The sequence below is a fragment of the Drosophila busckii genome, chromosome 2R (genome assembly GCF_011750605.1).
Source record: "Drosophila busckii strain San Diego stock center, stock number 13000-0081.31 chromosome 2R, ASM1175060v1, whole genome shotgun sequence".
NCBI classification, from domain to species: Eukaryota; Metazoa; Arthropoda; class Insecta; order Diptera; family Drosophilidae; genus Drosophila; species Drosophila busckii.
This window is the reverse complement of record NC_046605.1, coordinates 11,120,215-11,134,721: the sequence shown is the minus strand read 5'-3', so window position 1 is coordinate 11,134,721 and position 14,507 is coordinate 11,120,215. Positions and strand designations below refer to the sequence as shown.

General features: G+C 38.6%; 1 protein-coding gene across 3 annotated transcripts in view; it reads left to right on the top strand.

Annotated features, from left to right (window-relative positions):
• LOC108596192 (histone-lysine N-methyltransferase 2D) overlaps positions 1-14,507 on the top strand; it is a 44,399-nt gene that overhangs the window by 5,202 nt on the left and 24,690 nt on the right. The gene's annotated exons all lie outside the window — the stretch shown is intronic.

Genomic DNA, 14,507 nt, shown 5'->3' with positions numbered 1-14,507 from the left:
ACATTTGTTAAAAAGTAATAACTATTGACAGCATTGTTTGTTAAGCTATTTAAGCTTCGTTTCTCTCATTTTAGCGTTTATTGCTTGTCCGCCCACTCGTTTAACTGTCATTGTTGTGCACGCTATTGTAATTAAGCTTAAGCTTTGTTAACTGTTGATTGCTGTTTAATGAGTTGAGCTTTTCATAAAGCTACAGCAGCTGCTTAAATATTTCAAACTTTTATTATTTACTAAAATTTAGCTAATATTTAGTTATGCACTTTTTTGAATCCTTAACTTGTCGAATTTAACGCGCCTTTTAACTTAACGAATCATTTGCAGCCACTTAACGCATTTAAATTATTTAAGCAGCAACCATTTTAAGCGCGTACACAAACCATAGCTTACACTGGTGTCTCATTTAAAGTGCGCGCCTTAGCAGCACAGAGCAAGCAGCAAGTGTTGCCGGCAATGCTCAAGCTTGGCACACACACAAACACAATGCACACACACACACACACAAGGCAACACACTTTGGCTTCTTCGACGACTTCCCATTCATGCTGCAAGTTTTGTTTTTGCTTTACTTTTTTTTTTTTTTTTGTTATTTTTACTTTGTTTTTGTCACAGACGTGCGCTCCATTTTTATTTTCGCTGCAAACTTTTGCCGGCCATCTGTGTGTGAGGGTGTGCTCTCGCGCCTCTCACACTGCTGAGAGTAAAAGGTGGCGTCACACAAACACAAACACACACACATACAGACAAACAACAAGCATAACTACGTTTGTGTTTGTTTGTATCTCTTGCGTTGTGTGTCGCTGTCGTCGTCGCCGATGTTTCTGCACATGTTCTTGGAGTTTTTTCGCTTGGCTCCTCCACCAGCTCCCCAGCTACTCCTCTGTGCGTGCAACTTTTTTCGCCCATTTTTATTTTCTCGTCTCGTTTTGTGGACTCTGAGTATTGTTGTTGTTGTATTTGCCCTTGTACTTTTGAATGTTTTTGTGTGTAGCAGCGGCGTCGCGACGACCGACCGCAACTTCAATGGCATTTACAAATGTGTGTGTGTGTTTGGAGCTTTGGCCTGCTGCGTCTTACCCCAGCGCCTGTTGTTTTTATTTTTGTGTTTGCTGTGTCCCCCTTATTTAGTTTTTTTTTTTGTTTTTGGCGCGTCTGCAATTGCCTTGAAAATTCTTTTTGTATGGCTGCTTGCTGGACTTTGTCAATTGCTGTCTCTATCGCACGCATTGTCTGCAGCTTGAAGCTTAGATTCGATTTGCTTTAAAACAAATGTTAATTATGCTCGCGCTCGCGCTCGCTTGACCAAAAGCGCTCTCGCGCTCACATGTTGATTAACTAGAGCGACAGACCCAAAGCTATTACAACTACATGCATACATATGTAATGTAATGTGTGTACACATATACATATGTAAATATGTTTATATGTCAGCTGCAATGCTGCATGTGTCTGCGACAACTACAACGCCATGTGCTTTGGCTATATTTATTGTATGCTCGCTCGTCGCCTGCGCGATTCTCTATTTTTTTTTTGCATGCCAACACTTGAGGGTCTTCCCAACCTTTCTTCTGCCCCCATTGCATACCAACCTCCTCTTACAACGGCACCTTTATCTTTAGCCAACTATGTGGGCTTGCCTGTGTGTGTGTGTGTGTGTGTGTGAGAGCAGCTGAAACTGACACATACGAACGTTGGACATCAGCAGCAGCGACGGCAACCCAGTTAATGGGCTGGTTGGCTGAGGGGGGGTTTGTAGTTTGTTGGAGACATAGCGGGCACACCCAGCTCACACACACACACACACACAACCGCCCGCGCGCCCACACTCGTGGCTTGCGCCCCAGCAACCACTTGGCTTGCATTTTTTTCCGATTTTTTCTTTCATTCTTTCTTGCAAACAATTTTTATTTTTCTGTGCAGAATTCGTTTCGTTTCAATTTTTTTTTTATACCTCCACTGTATGTTGTTGGCTCTCTTTCATTTTTTTTGCTGCCCCACGGCTACGTCGCCAAAGTGTCTCAGTGTGTGTTTGTGTGTGTGTGTGTGTGAGTGAGAGCGCGCGCTTTGGCTGCCACTTTGAACTTTTCGAAGGAAACGGCAGCTTACAGGATGAGCGCCGTTTGAGCGAAAAGGAGGCAGCATAAAAGGAAAAAAAATTGAAATTGAGTGAAGCGCAAAGAAAAAATTCCCACTGTATGTGTGTGTGTGTGTGTGAGTGTGAGTGAGTGTGAACCTTCAACAATGGTCCAGCTGCTCACACGCACAAATACACATGAGCTATTGGCTCAAAACACACTTTCATTCTCAGTCCGCCGCTCGCCTGCTCAAGTTGGCGGCCGACCGACCGACCGACCGCCCGCCCTCCCGCTCTCTTACCTTTGACGTCGCAGCGTCTGTCCAGCAGTTATATTTTTTTCTGCGCTCTCTCTCTTTCGTTGTTGCTGTTGTATTTACTTGTTCAAACTTTTCGTCCTGTGTTCCTTGTCTTCGGATTCGCCTGCTGGCCAGGCTCCCCCTATTGTTGTTGTTGTGCTAGAGAGCGCAATTTTTTCCTTTGCCTCGCATTGTTTTTACGGCACAGTGGTGCAGTTGCTATAAGCGTGAGTTGAAATTTATTTCTCAAAAAATTATATTTAATGATTTAAAAAATTCAGAATAATTTTAATTTTTATACAATACATATACATTTTCATTTTAAACAAAGTTAACCAATCAAGCATTATGCTAATGCTAACAAAATCATAGATTAACTAAACAAAATCGAACTCATTATAAATATATATTTAGTATGACAAACTCAGGATTTAACAATTATTAAAAGTTCTACTTAAAAAAGAGGATAAACAATTATCATCGTGCATTTTTTTGTATACTTAGGTAAAAATGTTAGAACATTTTATTAAAAAAATAATGTTGCAGCTGTTATGGACGAGAACGAAAAAACATTCAAACTTCAGAATTATTTTAAATGAAATGAAAAATACAAATCTTTTATTTTTACACAGGCTTGGAAATTTTGTATATTTTTGCTTACAATTTTCGTAGCTAGTTCTGGCAGCAGCCAAAAAAAAAAAAAAATAGAAACAAGCTTGGTAACTAGAAAAGTGTCCATCAATTGCTGCAATTGTTTTGCTTTCTTTTCTGTCGCTCAAATGTATCCATTGTTTTTACTGGTTCCGCTTGCAAGGCTGCAGCTACAACAACAACATCTCCACTCTAACACAAATCATGGCCAAGCGAATTCATCTCCAGTTAATGGGCGTACATCGCACAACCTTCTCGCATTTGGTGGCCTGGTCAGTGTTGGTCAGCGTGTTCTAAAAAAGGGTGTTATATACTTGAGGAGAAGACACCAAACCCGCTAAAGCTTGCGCTTATGTATGCAACATACTGCGCTCTCGCTCGCACACATACACACACACACTTACAAGTTTGCGGCAAGTTTGTTAAGAAATGTTTAGTTGGTTTGAGTGGGCGCTAGTGGGTGGCTGGCTCATCAATAATGCAAATTGTTGTTGTCTGCAAAGTTTCGCGCATGGTTTACACGAGTGTGTACCACGGTGCGCGTGCTGTGCCGCAATTTTTTTTATCCAAGCTTTCTTGTGCTGAGCGGGGAGCTGCTGCTGCTGCTGCTGCCGGCGCTGCGCCTTTGCTCTCAGTGTTTCTTCTCATTTTTTTCGCTGCTTCGATTTTGTTGCCGTTGCTGTTGTTGTTGTATGCTTGAGCACGTCTCTGTCTCTCTGTGTGTGTGTGTGTGTGCTGCGGCTTGCTTATGTTTTACTTTATTTTTTTCTCTGCTCATTTTTTTTATGTGCAGAGAGCGCGGCGAACGGCTACGCTCTGAAATTTTTTCCGATTTGCGACCGATTTTTTTTCGCTGTGGACTCTCGTATGTTTGTGTGTGTGAGTGTGTGGGTGCGCTTATGTATATATACGTGTGTGTGTGTGTGTTTGTGGTTGTTGTTGTTGCTGCCTTTGCTCCTTGCGCCTGGCTGTTTGCTAATCGTTGTCGTCGCAGTCAACGCAGACGTCGTCGTCGTCGTCGTCTTTTGGCATCATCTTTTATTTGTAATTCGGTTCATCATCATCGTTCATCGTTCTGTCGCACATGTATGTAGTATCTATGTAAATGTATGTACGTATGTGTGTGTGTGTGAGCGAGCGCAGCGCCGTCGCCGCCGCCACCGCCGCTGCTGCTGCTGCTGCCTTTTCTTATGTTGTTGGTATTTTTTTTATTTTTTTGTTTCTTTCTTTCTTTGCTGCGGCGGCGGCGGCGGCAGCAGCGGCAGCAGCGACGGTCAATGCTGCCAACTTTGCCGTTGCCAGCCATCAGACAACATTTGTACTCGGTGGGTCTTGCTTCGATCGGACACTCGGTGCCACGTTGTTGTGCCCCCATTTGCTGTAATTATCGCGCTGACCAGCAAAAAGCGCTGCCAATTGGACTCGCTGCGCCAATTGGACAGTTTTAAATTATACGCAAAGCAAAAACAACAAAATTAAAACTGAGTGCAAAAAAAAATAAATAAAAATATTGTTAATGTGTAACGTAATTAGCTTTGCAAACAAATTCAAGTTCGCGCGCGTAGTAGGCACACATGTAAAAATAAATGCAACTACACACACACACACAGACACATACGCGCGAGCGCGCAGACAGCAGCAGCAGCAGCAGCAGGCGCTGTCTGGCTTCCCCCAATAAACACACACACACACACGCGCACACACATGCAAAAGCATCGCAGCAGTTTGCGCTCAATAAGAAATTGCCGCGAAATGTTAAAGCCAAGAGGCAAAAAGCTTATAATGCGCCTTAGTATATTTTAACACACACACACACACACACATGCATATGCGCTGCTGCGCTGCATACATCAAACACATGTCGCTGCTGCTGCTGCCGCAACATTCCTTAACGTATGACGCGTATGTGTGTGTGTGCGTGTGTTTGTGTGTGTGGCCTGCTGACTTTGCGCTTTACTTTTGTGTCTTATGCTTATTTTTTATATAATTTTATTTTATGCATTATTTTATTATTTATTTACTTGCCTTTTGCGCTTGTGATTCGCGTGTGTTTTGATTTTTACACCTTCGCTTATGCTTCGCATTTATCAACGGTTTATTGAACTACAAAGCAGCAGCTGTTTCTAATAATATTTAACTTCTCTTGTGCAGCAATAATCCAAACATTAAACACGTGTTGATAAACAATCAAAAAACTATATGTCTGTCTCTGTCACACACACACTCATAGCACACCACTCACTAAAAATTGCAACGTTTGCGTCCAAACTTTGGCTTCTAACTTGAAATTAAAATAATAATTTCCTTGTGCCGTTTACATATACCACATACATAATTGTTTATAATAATATACAACATAAGTTAAGCAGCAATACAACATCATTTTTATCTAAATTTTTGTTTGAAATATATAATTCCCATACATGCAAATTTTTGAACAAAAAAAAATTTGTATGCAATTAATTCCGTCACGTCGTCTACTACAATTTTGTCAATCTACTACGTTAACTACAACTAAAACCTAAAACGCGTTACTACAAAACTGCATTAAATATAAAGCAAATAAAACAACATAAATAAAAAAAAATTGCGATCTTTTGTGAGGCTTGTAAATTGCGCATAAACTTGTAAATGGCAAAAGGTATGTAACTAATTGGGAAATAATTTATTTTTAAAAAACAAAGCTGCTTATACATTTCATTGCTTTTATTATTGATAGAAAAACTGTTGCCTAACTGCAGGCGCTTTTCACTTTTTAAGCACAAAATGTCGATTCCTTTTTTTTTTGCTACGCACCTTTCAAAATGGGCTTGGCCTAGCTCGTAATGCTCCATCAAATAATGCCATTAATTAGGCACACAAAACTTACAAACACACACCCTTAACAAACGGACGGACGAACCGACGCTCTCTCAGTTGGCAACACTCGCAATTAGCGGCCATAAGCCACAAAACTGAGACATAATAATGGCTAGCAAAAAAAAAAAAAAACAAAAAGCTTAAAAAAGGTGAAAACCAATGGAAAACTGAGCGCATTTCTTGCTTATATATTTCTTTCTTTTTTTTGTTTTTGTGCTTTGGCACACCCAAAAGTCGTAGGTTTTTTTTTGCTATTCTTAAGGTTTTTCCAATATTGACCAATTGAGTGCGCCTGTACGGCTTTTACCTTTAGCTGCTTTTATTTTTCTTGCAGCTATCATAATGTGAAAGTTATGACTAAACTGCGGCACACTAATATATAATGGTTGTATCTATGTGTGTGTGTGTTGCTTATTTGTTGAAACTTTTTGCAACAAGCTAAAAATGTCGTTAGCAACTTGTCAAAAGAGCAAACTGTTCTTTGCATATAAAAGCAGCTTTTAGACATTGAATCAAGCAAAACTTTCTAGACTTACAGAACTTTAAAGATGCGCTGCCATTTAAAAAAAAAACTTCAATACACATCAAATAAATAATTCAAACTGTATTGCATAATTTGATTTGCATAGTTAGTTTTCTTCTTTAGCTAATTTAGCATCAAGTTTTTCCTTTGATTTTCCCCCAATCTGAGTTTTAAGCATTTGCGCTTCACTGCGCTTCAGGCCAGCATCAAGTGCATTAACTTAATCGATATTTGCAATGCGCGTAGCGCTTAAAAAAAATAAAAACTATTCACACATCAAGCAGCGCGCTAAAGTTTATCACAAGTGGCGGCAACAGCTGCTTGCAAATAAATGAAAGAAAAACTTTCAAACTACTGGGGCTGAATATAAAAATATTTTGGCAAAAAATAGCGCAGTGTGGGTAAAGTTCGATTTTTGGAATTAAAGCAAAAGGCAATAAGAAAAAGTTATTAAAAATAAATCAAATTTTTATATAATAGCTTAAAATAATATATGTAAAATATTAAGTTCTAATGAATAATCCCTGAGTAAAAGATTAGAAAACTTATGTAACTAGAAAAGATAAAAAAAAGTTTCTAATTGTTATATTAAAAGCAAATTTTGCAAAACAGGTTGCAATGTTAATAAATTTAAAAACGAGATCGAATTTCGAATCTGAAGAAGTTTTGTTTGTTTGGAATCAGTATTAATCCCCGAGTAAAAGATTAGAAGACTTAAGTAACTAAAAGAGATTAATTTTAATTTTGATTGTTATCTCAAAAGGATATTTTGGCAAATATCAAGCATTAATAAATTAAAGAAAAATTTGTTTATGCTTAAAAACAGTTTCGAAAACATTTGTACATAATTTTCAAATATTTTTTTCAAATTTCGAAGTTGATAAAAAAATATACAATAAATAAATATCAAGTTCTTATGTTATTAAATTTAATAGCAATTTATTTATACTCAAAAACAGTCTCAAAACATTTGTACTTAATTTTCGAATATGTTTTCGAATTTGGAATCTGATAAAAAAAATAAACAGTAAACAAATATGAAGATCTAATGGTTTTAAATTTAAGAAAAATTTGTTTACACTTAAAAAAGATGCGTACAATATTTTCGAATAGTTTTTCGAATTTCGAATATGTTCAAAAAAATATGCATTAAACTAATATCAAGTTCTAATGTTATTAAATTTAAGAAATATTTTTTTATACTTAAAAAAGGTTTCGAAAACATTTGTATTTCATTTTCGAATGTTTTCGAATTTCGAAGCTGATAAAAGAAGAAGTTTTGTTTGTTTCATTGCTACAATATGTACAGAGTCTTAAACAGTCGGCTAGCGTGCATATTGCAAATTGAAAAATAAAATTCTGCATTTGAAATCATTTTTAATTATGTTCCCACAATTCTAAAAAGCACTTTTTGCTTTTTGTGCAATTTGTGGCATTGACTTTTAAGTCTAGGGCTGCGAATCAAAACCGCTGCAACCAAATCCAATGATCAGCAGCACAGAGAGCAACGAGCAGAGCAATTGCTGCTGCGGTATACGAAGAAAAAAAAGAAGAAACAAAAGCCCCAACGGCTTTTAAAATGCCGCTCAGCTCAGCTCAGTTGAGTCTCGTTTTGTCTCTGAGCTGACATGAATTGACGCTGAACGTTGAGCGGCTGGGACTGGGCTGGCTTTAGTTTTTTTTTTAGGGTCGTGTTTGGGTTTGAACTTTGTAGTTTTGCTAAACAGACACACACACACACACACACACACACACACACACACACACACACACAGCTGTTGAGTAGCAACAACAACAACAACTGCAACGATTATGCGCCGGTTTCCCCAATGGCTTTTGTGTATACAATAGCGGGTTATCAAGTCTCAAACACAAGCGGACGTACAGTGCGGGTGCATTGTATGCCGCCGCCGCCCCAACCTGCCTACGCCTACACCCCCTCCCATCCCTTGGGGCATGCTTATCACAAGGCCTATTGAGCTCAAGCCCATGAAGATGGAACTGAACTGAAATTGTATGAGCGCCACTTGCTGCTTTACTTGCGTGTGCAGTTTTGTAGTTGAGTTGGAGAGCCAAGGCGCTTACACTTCAACACACACACACACACGCACACACACGCACACAGCATACACAGATAGCGTAATCAGTGTATTTCCGAGGCTCTGATTTTTATATATTCTTTGCTTTTGCTTGCTGCGCTGTTTTCTTTTTCAATTTTTCTTCGACTCGAACTTATTATACATATAACAAATTTTTTTTCTTATACTTTTATTTTGCTTTGCATTCATTTGCGCAACGCGCGGCGGCTACTTCTTAATTTCTTTTTAGTTCTTAAATGAGTTGCCTGCTCTGAGCTGCGGGGGGTAGCAACCACCTTTCTCCAATGAAAATTGAAAATGGGCAGCACGCGTCGGCGTCAGCAGCGGCAAATTTATTTAAGAAAATCACAAGAAATGTAAAACAACTGGGCAAGCAATTCAGTTCAGTTTTTTTTCTTTTAATGCTGGCGTTGCTGTTTTTATTTGTTTTTCTTTCATATAAATGCCCCACACCCCCCGCAACAAGCATTGCTGAATTTTTAAGGGTAGGTTTTTGCATTTGGGTGCGCGTTTTTTTTTTCGTAAAGGATTTTCTACGTTAGTTGTTAGTCGTTTGCCTTTAATCGATCGACTTTTGGGGCTCGTCCAGCAGCAGCAACATCAATCAAAGTTGGCTGCAGTAAGTGAAAGAAATCTATATATATATAGCTGGGCATATCTTTGAATGCGTAAACGTAAAGTTTAAGAGTTCTTATCAGCGGCTTAGGGGTTTGCTCTTTTTCAATTCGCTGACTTTGAGGTACAAACTTAACTGCAGCGCCTTGAAGTATGCTGCGATTTGGAGTTAAGCGTAAGCAAGAAAATTTCATTGACATATTTTCACTGTATTGCTTACATAATAAACTTTATATATATTTGTTTATTTAAAGCTTTGGGTTTGCAGCTCTCTTGCCACATTTGTAATTTGATAGTTCGTCTAACTGACTGACTGTCTGTCTGGCTTTGGCTGTTGCACAAGACAACAAAGAGCGTCCTGCTGGACAGGCAGCCATTTTTTTTTCCTGTTATTTTTTGTGTAGGGCAGCTGTGGTAAATGAAGCAAAGCAACGAAAATGGGGCGAAAAGCAGCGCAAACCTTTTTTTTTAAATAAACTTACAAATACAGTTAAGCGCCCAGCATATATATATGCATATAGCATATATATATATATATGCATATACTTTTTGGCGCTTTGAAAACAACACAAATGTAATCTATATCTTTTGCCAGCAGCAGCAGCAGCAAAAAAAATTGTCGACGCTCGCAAAGTGGGCACAACAACGCGGTCTAAGGCGTGGGTGGGTGTGTGGGCGTAGGGGCTGCAACACGAAATCGTTGGGTGTGCCCCGAGACGCGACATCAAGAGGTGTGGGATTAGTTGAGAAATAAAAATCCACACAAAGCAACAAAAAGAAAACTCAAAGCCTCAAGCCAAATGGGAAAAAAACGTTGGCGAAAAAAAAACAAAAAACTGCTGATGAGTTGAAACGTTCCGAAAAAATCGGTTATTTAGTAGTTCAGTGTCTGTGTGGGCGGCATTGGGTGCGTTTTTCTTTTTTTTTTTTTTTGCTGCTGGTGTTGGCTGCAGAGAAATTAAAACGAGGGATTTTTTTTCCATTTAGTGCTTAGCTTTGTTGTTGTTGTTGTATTTGGGGGTTTTCTCTGCTGACTTTTATGTAATTATATAGCATTGTTCAATGCAAGGGATGTGTCTGCCTGAGCGAATTGTGTTTGTATGCGTGTGTTACAGTCAGCAATAGATTCATGGAAAAAAGCGCAGCATTAGCAGCGCTATATACAAAGTGTAGTAATATTATAGTTATATTATATTATATATAAAATTAATGCATTATTTATTACGTATACGCTGCATAAATTAAATAGTAAAGCTATTTTAACCTCAAATCAACTAAATAGCAACTGCAGCGCCTATAAATAGGCAATAGCTTAAGCATAAAAATCGAAAGCGTCGCCAGCAGCGACCTACAGCAATAAAAAATGATAACAATAAAAGCAAAAATGTTTGAAGAATCAAAATAAAAGCGACGAAAATGTAAAATCAAACACACACACACACACACACATACAAAAAGCAGACGCGGCGTAGACATAGCTAAGATATAAAGGCAAAGGCAAAGGCAAAGGCAGCAGCTGTAGCTAAAAATAAAATAATGTAACAAAAATGTAATGTAAAGTGAAGTAAAGTGGCAAAAGTGAAAGACGCGAAAAACTCGCCTCATGTGACCGAGCGACCGAGTAATAAAATAGCAAAAAAAAAGCAGCAACAGCGACACAGACGAAGTGACGTCAACACACACACACAGCGCGCGTGCGAGAGTGAGCGAGAGCGAGAGCGTCAGAGATTGAGTGTGCGATTGATGTAAATAAAAGTAAAGAAAAGCCAAGAGGCAAAACCGAAAAGCAAGTTCAAAAAGCGAAAGAGCGCAAAGCGTAATGCACATAACATAACATATAATAATAATAAAAATGCCGGCCGCTAAAAGCGGCTGATTTTTACAAGCTAACAAACACACACACACACACAGACAGACAGACACACACACACATGCGCTACGCTGTCTGCTTTGCTTTTATTTTTCGTAAAGTTGAAGTCAGCTGCTCATATGCGCTGCTATTTTCACGCTCTATGCTTTGCGCTTTTTATTACCAACGTATGTGTGTGTGTGTCTGTGTGTGTGTGTATTTTGATAATTCAAAACTTCCTCAATGCCAGCGAGTTTGTCTTTTATAGCATTTCCGGGCTTTTCCTTTTCCTACCTATGCATTCGCATTTTTATGTATTTTTTACTTGCTGCTTCGGTTTACCGTTTACCGTTTGTATTTTCTTCAAGTTTGCTGCTCATTTCGCTTTTGCTCAAGTTCAAATGTGAGCAGCGCTGCTCCAGTTTGTTGCTTTTATAGCTGCAGGTGAATCCTTTAAGATTAAAGTTAAGCAAACAATTGAGAGAGAATTAAATTTGCTTAAAAAATGCTAAAATTTTAAATGCACAAAATGTTATACCTTAATAATTATTATATTAGTTTGTATAATAATTAATCTTGTAAAAAAATAAATTAATTTCTTCTCTCAATTTTGTATTGTGTCCGCCTTAAAGAAAAATTCAGCAGCACTTAAGCTTTTGTTTGCGTTTTCCTTATAAAACCAGCTAATTAAATAAACTATGCTTTTGTCTCAAAGACTTATCCTGTTTATACTGCTTGTGTGTGTGTGTGTGCTGCAGTCAAATTAAAAATATGTGGTCTACTTTTAAGTGGCAAAGGAACAAAACGTAGCGCAGGATATTATTGGCAAAGCTAAAGCGCACACAAAGTAAACAAAGCAAATTTTTAAAGAATTTTTAATTAAAATGCAAGCAACTTGCCGCCACCAAAAAAAGGAACAAGCTAAAAATAGTAGTAGCAATAGTAGCAGACGCAGAAATTGTGTAAAAGCAACAGCGACAAATGTTGCGGTTATTTTTTTTTGAGCTCGCGTAAAAGCAGTTAGTAAATTGCAAAACACACACGCACACATAGAGGCGCAGACACCTGCATCATATGTGTATGTATAAAAAAAAAAATGAAGCGAGAAGCGAAATGAAAGATTGGGCAACTTGATGGTCACGTAGCAGGAAGCTTCAAGCCAAAGCCAAAGTCCACATACAAGGCGCAAAAGCTACTAAGGTTAGATTCGTTGGTTTTGGTAGTGGAGAGTTGCGCGCTGCAGCTGCAGCTGTGTTAGCTGCCACATGGGGCATGTGTGTGTGTGGCATGGGGCTGTGTGTGCTCTACGCCATGCCATTTAACCTAAACATCAGTCAACCAGGCCCAGCTGGGCCAGCTGCCAACTTCTGTGTTTGTGTTGCCTTTTTTTTCGCTCAGTCTCTCTTGCTTTGGCTGTTGTTGTCTTCTGTTGCTGCTGCTGCGTCCAATTGCTCAAATGTCTGCAACTGTGGTCGTCTCGAGCCCATATATACTATATACATATAGCTAACTGACGCAGCTCTACAAACGTACCCGGACCCGGGGTCTGACGTTTCATTTCCGTAACTCAAATGTTGCGCCCGTTGTTGCTCGCACTGTGGAGACACTTTATAGCCGGAGAATCTTCATTTACTTCCGCGCTCAGGCCACATTTTTTTTCTTTCGCTGCTCTCCTCTTGCTGTTGTTTTCATTTTTTTTTTGCGCTGCTACTTGGTTGCGCATACGCCCCGTGCACTGCTCGCTGGGCATGCAAAAGTGCACAACGTTAAGCTGCTGCTGGGCATCAGTAGCAGCAGCAGCTCCTGCTCTGCTTTTTAGTTTTTGGTTAGATACACTAACTTTTAAAGAGCTTAAGAAGTTAACGATTTGTAACTTTAGCAATTTTACGCTGAAGTTGACAATAGCAAATTAAAATTGTTGTTGACATGGCTTGTGCTTGCTTGAATCAAATATTTACAATAAAAAATTGTTATATATAATCAATGGTTGTGGCTTGATAGCAGTATATCAAACTTGTCGATTAGTTAATCGTTAATGACAAATATTATTATCTTGAAGGCCTTAATTAGTTATTTATAGTTTAACATGCTAATTATGGCATTTAGCTAATTGTAGAGGCTTTAATTAAGCATTTAGTGCAACATGTTAATTGTAGCATTTAGCAAATTGTGCATATATCGATACTATCGATAAAATTTATATTGAGAGCAAACTTTTTTGATCAATATAAATATTTTGTGTAAAGACTATAAAACTTTTAGCATAACATGCTTATTATAAGCTTTCGCAAATTATATATATATCGATATTATCGATATTTTTTAATTTATACTGAGAGTAAACTTATTTGAATCAATATTAATATCTTGAATTAAGACTTTTACATTATAATGCTAATTATAAGCTTTTGCACTTTATGAATATATCGATACTATCGATATTTTTAACATTTATATTGATAATATAGATACCAAACTTTTTCTGTATGTTAAATAAATTTAATAAGGCATTAATCTTATTAATCTAAACAGCAAATGTTGAATGTATCGATACTATCGCAACTTTGATATGAAATAAATTCAAACAATGAATTTATTTTGTCTACGTAGAGCAACAACTAGTCGTTGGCCTTTTGCTCTATTATTTCTGTCAAACTGCTAACTATTGTGGCACCAAGACCGGAATAGCACCAGCATCAACATCATCATCGTCATCGTTGTAATCATGAGAACATGGACAGCCAGGAGTTGCAACTGTAGCTGCTGCCTCACAGCTGCAAACATCTTTTGGGTACCGTTGCTCATCTTCGGCAGCGCTGCTGCCACCCAAGCTGACAATCAATGTTTGGTTTAGCTGCAAAAATGTGCTCTAACGTTTTTTTTTTGCGCTCGTTGTTGCAAGCAAAACAAAACATCGAGTGGCCATAGAAAAAAAGGCAAAAACAAAAAAGAATGAAATTAATTTCTTTTGTGTTTGGTGGAGCAGCGACGTTATTTAGTTGCTGAGGTCCCCAGCTGCAGCAGCAGGAGCAAGAGCAACGCCAATGTTCATTTCCGGCAGTCAAAGCTGTGCGTCCTGTGTGTGTGTGTGTGTGTACTGAGCTTGTGGCAGTTGCAATGCTTGCTCAGGTGGCAGGTGTCCTCGCTGCTGCGAGTTTGAGTTAGTTGGCATCTTGGCGAAGAAGACCTGCAACCCTGCTGCACGACAACCCTGCACACATAGTCTTTACATATTCGTGCATGCTCTGCTGTTTGCCTTTATATATCTATTTTCTTTTTTTTTATTGCTAGCATTTTTTTTCGCAGCATTCTTCTTGGCGTTTGTTCATTTGCCCGCAACTGTATCCATGGCAGAGGCGGCGGCAGCAGCAGCATGGGCGTGGCACTGCCATACATAAGCTCTAGCCACAACCGACAGTCGCCTCTTTAGTTTTTACTCCACACACACACACATACACTTTGAGTATCTTTTTTTTACGCTGTGTATGCTAATGAAGCCGCTTCTTTTGCCTCATGCTTTGGAGCTTGGGCGCTTGGACAC